Source organism: Thermobia domestica, chromosome 4, assembly GCF_964235325.1.
Source record: "Thermobia domestica chromosome 4, izTheDome1.hap1.1, whole genome shotgun sequence".
Classification (NCBI taxonomy): Eukaryota; Metazoa; Arthropoda; class Insecta; order Zygentoma; family Lepismatidae; genus Thermobia; species Thermobia domestica.
The window spans coordinates 90,918,823-90,933,334 of NC_137457.1; positions in this window are offsets into that span (position 1 = coordinate 90,918,823).

Consider the following 14,512-nt stretch of genomic DNA (forward strand, 5'->3'; position numbering starts at 1 on the left):
TCTTGTTTATTCTTCTTAGCATCAAATACAGTTTTATTAATCGCTGGTGCACCACCTGCTAATGAGCCAACGGCTCCTAAAGCTGCTAAAATGGCTGGAATTGTAAAGATAAAACCACCCATATGCTCTTTCTTAATCTTTTTCATTTGTGCAATAGTTAAAGTTAAATTCGTTCCTTTACCTTCTTTCATTTTCTTAGATTTATCGCTAAGTTGTTTCTTTGTTATCATCAATATTTAAATCCTTTAGTTCGTTATAAGGAACACTAAACATACAACCTTTAATAGAACGCATCTTCGTATTTATTTAAGAGAAAATCTTGGTTTGTAAAAGTACAGTTGTTCTAGCTCCACCAAAATCAATTAAGGAATCATTCTCATCTGTTATCCTTATCCCAAAATTATCAACCTTGTCTTTGGATATAGGGAAAAATAATTGATAAGTAGGTTCGTAAATAATACTACGTTTAAACTCAGCATCTGTTTTAAATGATGATATAATTCCTGTTTCTCTATGTGTGTACTCCGTGTCTACAACAAATATACCATCTGCTATATTACAGTGAACATTAATTGTATCGAACGGATGAAACTTTGGTATCTTATCTCCAACATGTTCTGTGTTTCCAGCTAAGTTTTTTTCACTAAAACCTAATACAGTATTATAGGTATCTAAGGTTATATTATATCGTTCGTTAAATATTTTAACTCCATTTTTCTCTCTATCCTCACCAAATTTAATATCTCAACTAGCATTAAAAGCATCAGAGTATGGAAGATTTGATTTAATGTATTCCTCTAATTCTTTTAAATTATTTTGACCAGGTTGAACTATAAGTTTTTTTGTAAGATTAGAAAAGATTGGAAAGTCACAAAATGTTAGTTTATATTTTTCTGTAATGTTTGGAGTTAAGTATGTTGTGTAAAACCGAACTATACTTAAATAGTTGCTACTGTTGTCTAATTCGTAATGGAGTTTCTTCTTTAAATAAAAGTATCACTCGTTAACTTAAATACCTTAGCCATTTATTATATAATAAATGAACGAGTTTGATTTACCTAAAGATATTCCTAGAGAGAAAGTAATCAAGTTAATAGAAGATATCATTCAAAAGTTAGAATACACTTTAAAGAAAAAAAGGAGAAAACTACGAATTGTTAGATATGCATACTACACTTTGATTACGTAATCGGTTATACTTTCTGCAACAACTGGGTTTATTAATATTTTTATACCGGTAACAATTTACTCAATGTTAGCAACGTCTCTTGCAACTGGAAGTGCTATTATAACAGGTTTGTCTTCTAGGTTATACATAAGCAAAAGAAAAGATGAATATAAACCCATTGTCGCTTGTATTAACTCATTTAAAGAACAGTTGGAGATGATAATAACATTAAATGGTGAAATGGATAACGAATATATAAAAGATATGTTGCATAAAATCAGAGAACAACTTAAAGATATAAGATCATAAAAGATGTTAGCAAATAGGGACTTGGCGATTTTCTCTATAATAAATTAGTAAGAAAACTAATTATTGGGATGTAAAAGAGATGATAAAAAAGCAACAGTTAAGAAATGAAATGGAGAACTTATACCTGATGATATTCGATGTCTTATTGTAGGTGCATCGGGGTGTGGTAAACATTTCTATTATTTAACATCTTATTACAGCCAGGTTGGTTAAACAATAATTACTTCTACATATATTCTAAAAGCATGAATCAGCCAAAGTATGAGCAGTTAAAAGATCGACTTGAAAAAGCAGAAATAAAATTTAAGAGGCAAACAGCATCGTTCTGAAGCAGTAATGATTTTATTGTACCTATTGATGAAGGTGAAAAATACTCTATAGATGTGTTTTATGATTACATTTTAGAGAATCAAGATACTGTTCGAAATTACTTTAGGTAGGCATTAGGCATTAGAGGTAGGAATAGACATTTAGACTGTTTCTATCTTGCACAGACATATTCAAAAGTACCTAAACAGCTTATAAAAATATCGTTAACTTCCTATGCGTATTTAGACAAGACGATACTAATCTTAAACATGTGTATAATGAGTTTGTTGAAGGAGATATGTCTTATGATAAACTTAAAGAGATATGTTCAAAATGTTGGCAAGAAGATTATGGTTTTATAGTAATTTATATGACAAGGATGGTAAACAATGGTAAGTATAGGAACAAAATAAAACTTTATAAACGTTTGAATTTTTTGACGTTTTACGTTTTAACGTTTGACGTTTTTCACGTTTGTTGACGTTTTTCACGTTTGTTGACGTTTTTCACGTTTTTTGACGTTTTTCACGTTTATTGATGTTTGTTCGTTTTCTATATAATAAATGGATGAGAAAGAAATTATGAAGAATATCAAGTTAAAGGAGTTCTTGATAAAGGGCTTCAAATCTTGGAAGAAAGAAAGAGCAGGTATATATGATAAATTTAAGAGGCAAGAACAGCCTGTAGTTGATGCTATCCAAAATTTAGGAAGTTAAATCAAAGAAGTAGCAGAACAAAATAAACATCTAATAACTGAACTTGTTCCAGCTGTACATAAGACGGCTTGAATAGATCCTAGTCTACTAGAAACACCTAAAAAATAACTTATGATAGCTCCCCAAGTAGTAGTGATGCGCCTATAACAGGAGAAATAAAACAAATGAGAAAAAATTAAAGACAAAGTCGAAGGAGTAGAACCTTTAACAACAGCACAATCATTTGATAAGATTGCAACGAAATATTATAGAAAAAGAAATGATAGTGTATTTGGAATTAGAACTGTAGAAGAAGATGGAAAAATAATAAATAAGATAAGAAATTCTGAAGTTAAAGTGAATGGCGAAGGTTTGATAATTAATGGTAAAACTTATAAAGGAAGAGAAGGTCTATGGGAATTGTTAACGATGAATACTAATAAAACCATTGAAGAATATGATGATGACGATTTTGAGCAGTGCAAGGAAATAATAATAGAATCAGATGCTGCCTTCCAAAAATATAATCGAAATAAAAAAGTAGCATTTAATAGAGGTTCTAAGTACATTAATATTATCAAGACTATTTGGGATAATTATATTAAACCATCTTTACCTCCTACTTCTAAAAGGACTGGTGAAGGAATTAAACAATATACCGAGATGCCTAAATAATATATATGGCTGGATGATGTGAGAACGTTAATTGATCGGTTAATAATTATAGATGGAGAAGAAAAGGCTGGTAATAATAACTTTTATAATGAGAAAGTAGGTATACTGAGTATGATTAATAATAAGCTTTCACAATTTATTTTTATGATCCAAAAGGTATAGGTTATTTGATTAAGATCTTAAATAAATTCCCACCACGATTCTGGAATGACGAGAAGCTTGGAAAAGGATTAGTAAATGATTTGATTAATAAACTACCATTTGAATTACATATTCCAGGATTTTCGTACTGTGGTCCGGGAACTAAGCTACAAGAAAGATTAGAAAGAGGTGATAAAGGTATTAACCCATTAGATGAGGCTTGTAAATTACACGATATATACTACAGAGACAATAAAGATACAGAGTCAAGACATATTGCAGATAAGGAACTAGAAACTAAAGCATGGAATAGAGCATTTATTAGTGATGCATCAATTGGTGAACGATTAGCTGCTTTTGGAGTTGGTACTGAAATGAATACTAAGGTTAAGTTAGGATGGGGCTTATAAGTTTTTAATTGTTATTATGTATGATTCTTTTATGCCATAAAAGCGTTGTTTCAAGATTTTCTTTATAATAAATGGATAGTATTGAGAGTTACGAATTACAGAGTTTTAAATCTAACACAAGAACATTTAATAATTTGAATGAAGCTAACAAAGATATTGAGTTTGATTTCGATTTGGGGGATGGGTTCATACTTCCACACAAAGCCGATTGTCATATGACTTTTGAAGTTGTTGGTGCATCAGTTGGAGGAACATGTGGTGCAAATGATACTATAAATTTTGTAGATAACTACTTACTATTCTTCTTTTCTCAAATTGAGGTTAGAAAGCATGGCGTTGTTATAGATAAGATTGAACTACCTGGAATAACATCTACATCTATTGGAACATTAAAGATTTCCAAACCAGAAGTTGAATATCTAAAACAAGCAGGTTTTGAAACAGATGATAAAGTTGGTCTACGAAAGGACTTTAGCGTTTTTTACCCATTAGGATTAATTCCAGACTTTTTAAGTGATTATAATGAGGTTATGTGGAAAGGTGGATTGAGAATAACATTTACAAAAGTTAACAACAATAACGATGTCTTGTCCAAATGGGCTGGGACACAAACAGGTGCAACAGCTCCTCATGATGGAAAAATAACAATAAAAAGTATGGAGATAAGAAAGCCTATTGTTGAATACGAATCTAATTATGAAAGCCAGTTAAAGTTGAATATTCTTAAAGAACCTAAAATCATGTTTTCATTCCATACTTATCAATGTGTTCAGAAGAGTGTTGTAGGTTCTCTCTTGGAGTTTGATATTACTACCCAATTTAATTCTAGACAATTTGATATGCCTGATTTCGTAGTTGTAATGTTCCAAACTGATAGAAGTGGTAAACAAACAGCAGATGCAAGTAAGTTCGATCATTGTAAGGTAAAAAATATCTATCTTAAAAATGGGAGGAATGAGGTATTTCCAAAAAATCAAGAAACTTAGATATTGCTAACAGGGATTACTTTAAGATGTACGAAGATTATACTGCTTTGAAGAGAATAAAATGTGGCAATACAGAAAAATATTATGATCCTAAAACGTTTATAGATAACAGACCAATGTATGTGATTAATTGTAGTAAGAGGAAGAATGTATCGGTAAATGAGAGAACAAACATAAAGATTGTAGTAGACTTTACAGATGCTGTAGCTGCTAATATAATATGTTATGCGATTTTAATTGGACAAAAGAACTTTACATATGATTCTAAGAATGGGAAAGTAGTAGAAGAGTTTCAGATAGTTAAATTTATTTTTTGTGATGTTTATGGAGGTTCTCCATAAACATCACAAAAATAATTAAAGAGTTTTTTGCTAAAGATAAAAATTAAAGAGCGATTATTGATTTTCTGTATAATAAATTCGATGGCGAGTCATATTGAGGTTTTAAATAAACTTGGAAGTCTTGAGCAAAAACAAGTTATTGAATTAAGAGAATTAGAATCGAATACAGAATATAAGATTGTGAAAATGGAAAAGATTAAAACTAAGATTTGGAAAGAGCATTTTAGTTGAATGTGAAGATTTTAAGATATTTCTTCCACCTAGATTTACAAAACACTTAACAGATAAAATGTTTGATGAGAATGTTAAAGATGGAATAAAAATCAAATACACTGGTTTAAAAGACAATTATCCAACTGTTGAGTTTTGTATGTAAATTTCAAATGAGGATCGGTTTTGTGAATCCAAAAAATAATAAAAATGACTAGAATATGTCTTCAGAAGTAAAAAATGGAGTGGTTATTATGGATCTTCAAAAAATTTCATTTTTACTAATAATTTCAATGTAATTGTGAAAAGTGTGCAAACCGAAATTAAAGTTGTTTTTGATATTAACGGCTGACTATTCAGCCTGAATTATGATCAGTGGACAGAGTTTAAGAAGTCATTGTTTCCTATAGAGAACGAAGTTTGCAGAAGATTCCATTATGAGTGTCGGAACTTGTAATTTTAAGTATGTTTTAAGTGTATAAGTATAAAATTTAGAAAGTAACACGTATAAAATGTCATTTGAATTTTAAAGACACATGTATAAATAAAAGATGTATTTGAGTTTTTTGTAATTATATCCTTAGAGTTATGCAATTTATAAGACATTCAATATATAGTAAATATAATTCTCTATTGAATGCCGTTTGAATTTGGAAAATCGGTTGGTATTTAGCTGAATTGTTACAAATTCAAAATTTCGGAAATTTTTTACGGGTTTGTTTTTGGGTTTTGGAAAAATGTTATTCTTTAAAAAAGTCTTAGAAATAAATGTAGATTACGATAATATTTTTATTTTTTCGGTTTAATGAAATTTTGTAGAGATAAGGAAAAAAGTGAAATCTCCTGTGAATTATGCAACTTTTTTGCATTTTGTAAAGTTGGCTATGTTATTAGTATTCATTTGCTGTTTTAATTTTTAAAATCGGTTAACTATTGACTGAATTTTAACGTTATTTGGGGGTGAGGTTGCAGTGTTGCCAACTCACTTTTAACAATTATCATATTTATTAGTAATGGGGTGAATTCATCTCTATATGTTTTAAAGCGATATCTTGAAAAATTACAATCCTGGAACGTTCCAAAAAAATATTGAGTTGGAAGCACTGCATGGTAAAGACATTAGTTTTTTGGCGGTTTATATAAACAGTTTTTTGCTCATGGTAGCTAAGTAACACGGAAAGTTTTTTTTAATTTGCATAGTTGAAGTTGTCCAATCAGAAATTTTGCATGAACAACGATTGTGAATCAAGAAACGAAAGAAAGACGCTCCGGCACAAAAACTGTCTGAGATAAGTCTTTCTCAAACTGAGCAGGGAGAAAAGAGTGAGATACATTTGGCTGACCTTGGCAGTCCAAACAGCTGCTAAAAAAGAAAACATGTTGCAACTGCTGTAAGACTCTATGTGTATATGTATGTTGGCGTGAGGAGAAGGAAAGAGACAAGCTATAAATCTAATGCATATATGTATACTCTTTGCTTCTCTCAACTGAATATAATTATATGCGTGTGGCGAAAGTGTATATATATGTACGTAACAGCGAATTAACATACTAAATTTTAATTTCGTATTACTCAGCTATTAGTAGGCCGATTTCGATCAAACAAAAACTATTTTTTCAATCAAAGACAGCTCTATAAGCTATAGGTTTTAGATGTAAGTTTTTATGATTTTGAACGTCATAAAAGCCTATGCGATCTCACTTTAGCATTGTAGTTATGGGAATACTTTGCGCCGTGTAACTTTGTATAATTAGTTGGTTCCTTGTGCGCTGGTTAAAAATATGTCCGAAATGGGTTGCTCTAGAGTTTTGGCCCAGAAGTGACCATGACTATCTACTAATACAAGTTCCATTATGACATTTATAGATTAGTACAATTAAACCTTTTAATTGAAAGTAGCGATTTATAAGTGGTGTCATATTGCATTCGGTAAATAACGTGAAACAGTTTAGTTGGTAAATAGAATATGATACAATATATGATTAAACTTTAGGAGAAAATATATGCCCTCTAATTCAGTCAAACAATATGTTGTTTATATATATATTGTGTTATATTATCCTCATCTCACTCGAGAAAACTAACGAAGTCTGTATACCACAAGATTCTTATATAAGAAAGACTGTGTATCAAAGCAGCACTATTTGCATCATCATATACTAAAACTAGCTGCTAACCGGAAAAATTCCTTTCACATTGTGTAGTAGTGCTTACCGCCCATCATATCCTCACTTCTTTCACAACTTTCTGCTCATTCGTTGCAGAGCTTACATGTGGCATTCGACACAACATAGCCTTTATTGAGTGTCGAAATCTCTATTATGGAGAGTACGTAATAGACGTGACTAAACCTCTCTAAGGTGGAGAATGGAGGATAGCGTTTATTCAAAGTCGAAATTCCTATGAAGGAGAGTACGTAACAGACGTAATGAAACCTCTCTAAAGTGGAGAATGGAAAACATTCTCTTAGCAAATTAACCGCCACACAACAATGAGTTTTACTTCCGTTCTCTTTGGAAGCGACGTGATCTCTCTTTGCATATATATATATAGTTGTACATACATGGTATCCATTAAAGACTTTAAAGACTGCATTTTTCTCTGTATGACTTTCGTTGCACCATTCACAGAGGAAGTTTTCAGAACTACAATCAGTCTGCTCCCATCCGACGGGAATATATTTTGAATCTATCGCAATATAGAATGATTCATTAAAAAGTAAAATAAAAACTTATGCTTATAATAAAAAAATCACAAAAACATATAAGTCACTATACATTTAAAACTACTCGACGAAATCTTATAAAAACTTTTTTAGGAGTTGACTGGTAAATTCAAAACCATACATATACAGAGTAAATGATAAACATAGATATACAATTATATTAATTCGTTTTGCGTATTTTCGAAATTTCACTTCCTTTTTTGAGGGATTATACATTTTCATATCGCAGGTTGCACCTTTTTGTTGGTAAGATTTACGTGATTGAATAACCAAGAAATGTTGGGGGAAGCGATGTGGGATACCTTAACTTCGCAAATTTCAAGGGATAAATTGTTCAAACTTCTACTTTTTCCGTTATTATTTATCATATAAATGCGGGTATGCTTATCTTGAAGGTACCGAGTGAGCTTTATCCAAAAGTCACTATATGTGGGTTGTCTGAAAGGTAATTGTTAATTAATTCTTTTATTAATCGAAGAATTCATTATTTCAAACAATAAAATTACATACACCTACATTATTTAATGTCTACTTAGCCCTGTGTACGTGACGGATACCCAATTAATATTTTTTGATGATTGTTTAATAATGGAATACTAATTTATACAATATAAAAAAGTAAAAGTCAATATAGCTATATATAAAGAGTTCAGTTAGTTCTGTCTACTCATATGTGTGTGGGGTGTAGGAAAGAAGTAACTATTTTAGATAATTATTCTTTACAGCTATTATAACTGAAAGAAATCATTTAAATTTTAAATATATAATGTTACTCAAATGAATATATTATAAAAGAATTATCTACCTATTTTATTTTCTATCTTAAGTAATTATTTCCGAATGCCGGTAACATTGGATATAAATAGATATCCTTCGGTTTCGAATAAATCTTGTGTATTATTGGATACACATTTAATGATGACATTAAAGGTACGAATGTATGAATTAAGAGTAATAAATTGTAAGAATTATTCTCTCTTTCGGTTCCCTTAAAACAACTTACTTTTTCAGGATATTTAAAAATTTTGAGAATATTGATTTCCGTTTTTAATAGCAATGGAAGCAGCTTTAACATTATTCCATTCGTCGAGACTTAGATATATCGGAAGGATCTTCTTCGTTTTTAATCCTTCTAGAACCATATGCCTACAGAAGATAACAGTGGAAACAGTGTTACAAAAGCTTTTCACTCGTCATTATAAAATAAAACACATAATGATTTACAAACTCATCCAGGAAAATAATAATATAACAAACACTAAAGAGTTTGATGAAATAAACCAAAATCAAATATTACTATATGTAGCCTCTTCCATAATTCGCATTATTTTCTGCAGCACTGGAAGAAGATGGAGTTCTCACACTATTAATGAGAAATTTGTATAACTTTTTGACAAATGTCCGTATTCTTCAAATTTGACAGTAAAAGAGATATCCGTTGGTTAGCTCCTCTTTGAGGTGTAAAACATATGTATTTTATTTTGATAGGAGATTTAATGTTGTTTTCTTTAATGATTATTGGTAAGGGTTCTGGAGCATTTGAGTAATATCTGTTGACAAATGCAATAACAATCATCCCCAATGATAGTATAATCGTATCCGACAGTATTCAATAAGCGTCACCTGAGATTAATGCTCAGATGATCCTTCCATGTATCAGTGAGTAATATGGGACTACAGCCTCCTGTAAATCGCTTTAAAATATCATAAATATCCTTAGCAGGGACCACCAGAAGAAGTCATTTTTTATCAAATAATGTGAAATATGTTATTATCAAAGTAAGGAGGTATCAGGTTTTCAAATTTGAAATGCCTTTTGGTAACGGATGTCATAGGCGACACCGGAGGTACGAAGGCGCTTTATATATAAAAATGCGAAATTTTATTCTAGAAATGAAATTGAGTATCACATTACAAATGTTATACGGAGTTATGTTGAGCTATGTTCCCTCTTCTGATTGTCAAATCAAAATATCATTTAAGTATCCATAGCATGCCTGCACGGGAATAACGTAGATGTCTCGTGTATCATTATTGTAGACAGATATTTTGATATTTACAAAAAATCTCAAATATATTGTAGATGATTATCTTCTACAAGTGTAACAGATTATGCGCATAGATCTGTGGTTAGAGTGTCACTGGAATATAATCAAATAGTTTTAATTTTTTAATCAGTTAAGACTTTTCTTATAGCTCAAAATTACACACCCGAATCAGCTAAGTATTTTAAGTACTTTCTACAAACTTAAATAAAACCAGCTCGAAACAGAACTAGTAATGAAAATGGTAAATGTCTCAGAAACCACAAAAAGTAATAAAAAGTAACATTTTAGACGTTAAAAGATAATACGTGGGTTTGACATTTCAATATTATTTTCTTTATTCAAAAAAATAACTATCTTTTTCATATTTCTTGTACAATAACCGTATAATTAAATTTTCCTGACAATACCCTACTCACATGTACTACAGAAATACATATGTTAAGGAATCTTATACAATTCACACACGGTTGTAATAGAAACAAATGCCTCGCGAGGGATAATATTCATTTCTTCAAAACTATATTTTCTTGAAAACAACACCATGTAGCTCACTTGCCATTATTTGTATAAGGGTATCATTAATGTAAGTATGGGACAGAGAAACTCAACTTACTTTTTTTCAGCATGCAGCAACGAGTAATACGAAAAGTAATGTGATTTATTATAGCCATTTTGAACATTGTGTCCCAGATATCTGGAGTAATTGCCTCTACATTCGGGATAATTCGCTATTCCAAGTTATTTGGTAATGGTTGCAAAATGTGTTGGTGTCAACCGCCCATATTAGTAACTGGCTCATGCAACGAGCTCAGGGGTATTAACTTTGTGACACTTGTGATTAACCTGGAGGTCACTGATCTTTCTAGAACAGAATATGGAAAATTTATGAAGATCATTTGTACCTACGTCTTTCCACACTAAGGTCCTGCCTTACCAAAATAGACATCCACACTTCAAAACCCTTTACCATTTTCACTAAAAAGTCTAATTTTGTCATTACTTGACCCAAAAATAGTTTTCCCCTATTTGTCTGCTCAGGATATCTATGTCGATTTTTTATGTGAATTTGGGAGTTCAGCTTTTGCCATACCCCATATCTGTTACTGACACATGAAAGGATTATCTGAATATTTATTCTGTGAAATTCATGATTAACCTTACGCTCACATTCACTTTTCAGAAAAAAATTAAACTCATATAAAGATTTAATATTATATTTTCTCCCCTATGCTTCCATAAGCTGATGCGTTAGCAGAGTAACGTCCCATATTAAAATATGCATACAATTTTACAACCATAACCTGGAATTTCACATTACTTGATCCAAAAAATACCTTCTTCCAGGAGTCCCTGCTAAGGATATTTAAGGTAATTTTTATGTGATTTGCTGAAGAAGGTGAAGACCCATATCAGTCGCTGGCAATTCAAGAGCATTGGGACATAAATTCTGCCATATTTTTGATTAATCTGACTCTTAATGGCATTCCCAAACTAAAATTTTGTAATTTTGGGCACTTTTCAACCACCATCTTCTTAAACACCATGCCAACCAAACTATGAGTCTTACTTAAAATAATGTTCGAAACGATAATACTATAATTGAGGATGAGTGTTATTGCGTTTTCTAACAAGGAATTCGCATATGCCCGATAACGCTTGCAAATAATCATTGGAGAAATCTGCACCAAAATTTAACATTGAATATCATATCAAAACAATTAACTTTTGTGTTTACTCAATACAACAGAGACTAAAAACTTTCTTTCAGATACTGCAAAAATTTGAAAATACAGATATGCTTCAATATGAAAGCAAAATTTCGCATTAATATTTAAATGGGCGGTAATAAGTTACTTTGGGGCTATAGTAGGCTATACGGGCTTTATCTCAAAGTTCGCAATTTGTTTTGGTTTCACGAGACAATAGAAACATCAGCTGCAGTCTCACCACAACACATTTTCCAAAAACCGGTTAAAAGGCTTGGGTATGGTATAAGGTGGAATCAGAACGTGTCAGTTTATTTCAGAATGCAAAGCCTAATTTGGTTAGTTTTGTTCGAAAACAGACACTGTATGATAACTTTCAGAATATCAATACATTTTTTGGAATAGTTCCGAAATATATGGAATGTTTTCGTTTTAGATTCAGGTTTTAAAAATCTGCTGCTTCACTTTTAAATGCAATTACGCACGTTTTACCCCTATATATATTTCTGAGGACGAGTTAATAAGCACTAGAAACTACAACTCTTTTCGTTTCGGTTTGGTTTCGGTTAACTGTTTGAAAATCAAATGAAATATTCATATTTAACGTCTTATGGTTATGCCTCTTACGGTGATTGTGAATTTCATTGAAACAAAAGAATTATGACGGATGAATTGGTGAAATAAAAAACTGAGATGTAACGTAAGTATCACGAAAAATCCCTCGGGCTCGATGTTGTCCACCTGAAGCTTACTTTCTCTTTTAACAAAGCAGGTAACTTAACCATCAGACAGTTCAGCGGTTTGGTTTAAGGTTACAATTCCGTTGGGAGAACTTTTGGAATTTTAAATACATGACATGTGATCTTATCCCTCTCGTTCAAGGTTAAGGAAATAACTGTAAACCAAGTATAAAATCTTGACTAGTTACTTACATACTTTCTGTGAATCTGGGAAATCATCCAAAAGTAGTCTGCCGCACTATCTTTTAGTTGATTGGAGTGCCAGTTGAGGGTTCGATGAGTCTAAAGAATATTTCTCCACCTTCTCGTTCGGTATTTGTATGCCTTTTTCCTTTCAAATTTAAATTTGAATTCTCTGGTTAATAGTATTTTAAAATGACTCAAGTCAATATTTTGCAATTATTAAAACATTGGAATGGTATGCATGTCAATTTGCTACGTACACTTCATATTACGTATTTTCCCTATTAATTATCAGAGCAATTTAAGTGAGTGGCCTGAGCGTTCTTTCGTATAGGAGTAGTTCTATGTTCAATTCCCTGTAAGGAATTTAAATACTTTTTTATCGTTTACAACTTTTAAAAAGTCTATGTATATTAACGTGAGAAATATTCAATTTCTGTGGTTCTTGGATTTGAGACGACTTTCCTCACAGGAAGAACACTTACAACATGATGTTGCATGTCTACAACCTTGAATCGTAATGTCTGGGAATGTTACCAGTTCATGAAACAATACATCAATACATAAGATTCACCCATATTATGATTTAAATGTTTCTCATCAAATGCAAACGTTATTTTTAGCAATTATGGATATGTTCCTAACGTCTAACACCATTACTTATACTACCAGAAATAACACTAATATTTTCTTAAGGCATTTCCAACACTTCTACATATCCGTTCAAGCACATTTTGTAAATAGAAAATATCATTTTCTATATCCGTATTTATATTTTGATAAATTATCATTATAAGATATAGATAATCCAATAATTTTACCCAAAGGAAAGGTATTACTATGTACCGTGATGGAGACAAATTCCACTAAGTTTCTGTAAAGGAATCCAAAGTTTCGATAATCATATTGTTCAGGAGCCAACAATTTGTTTCCATCCTCTTTCCGTTCGAGACAATAATCGTTCCGAATTATCACTTAGAAAGCAACTCATGCTTAGACAGTGTCCAAACTATTCCTCTTCGCTTTTACTACCTACTTCCGTATGCTTATTTGTATTTGTTTCAGTTTAATTTCACCCATCGAAGTATCGCTAATTATTCTAGACATTTTAAACCTTTATGTCTTATACGTAGTAGAAGGAAACAAACATACAATATAGGCAGTAACACCAAATTAAAATCAAATCATTACATTTGTAATTTATGTTTGTAAAAAACGAGTTTTCACTTTTAATTACTTCATCATATATTCATGTTAAAAATTAATTAAAACATCTGGGACCGAGTTTCTAACTCAATACATCCCACAAGTTCTTTACGAAGACTGAGAGACTCTATATGTTTGGCTTTTCGTGGCACCTGTACAGCTTGCAGCAAATCTCTATGACGAGAACGGATGGAAAATGCAATTCCCTCTTTATATATATATATGTTGGAATTCTGCTGACCTTGGTTCACTTTCTGGGACTTAGTTTCTGAACGAGATTCCAAGTATATGTGAAGAGCGGTGTACCACTGATACAACCCAAAAATGTCCTCTTTCTTGTTGGAATAGGAAGTAATATTGAGGTCTCAAATCCATAATAATAATAATAATAATAACAAGAATAATAATGACATAGAAGACAAATTCTGTAAGGGGCAGAACCGTAAAATCCGTAAAATCGTAATAACATTAAGCAAAAGTACAAAATAGTCGGGATTTGAGAGAAGTGTCCGGCCAGCAGAACATGCTTCCTGTGTACCTTGCTACAACTACCTAGTGTTAAACAAAATGTTTCCAGTAAAATTTAAGGTTGAGAGTAAGGCTCCCAAACAGACAAGACACCTTCTAAAAGTTCAGTTTTTGTATTTTACATTCCCTGG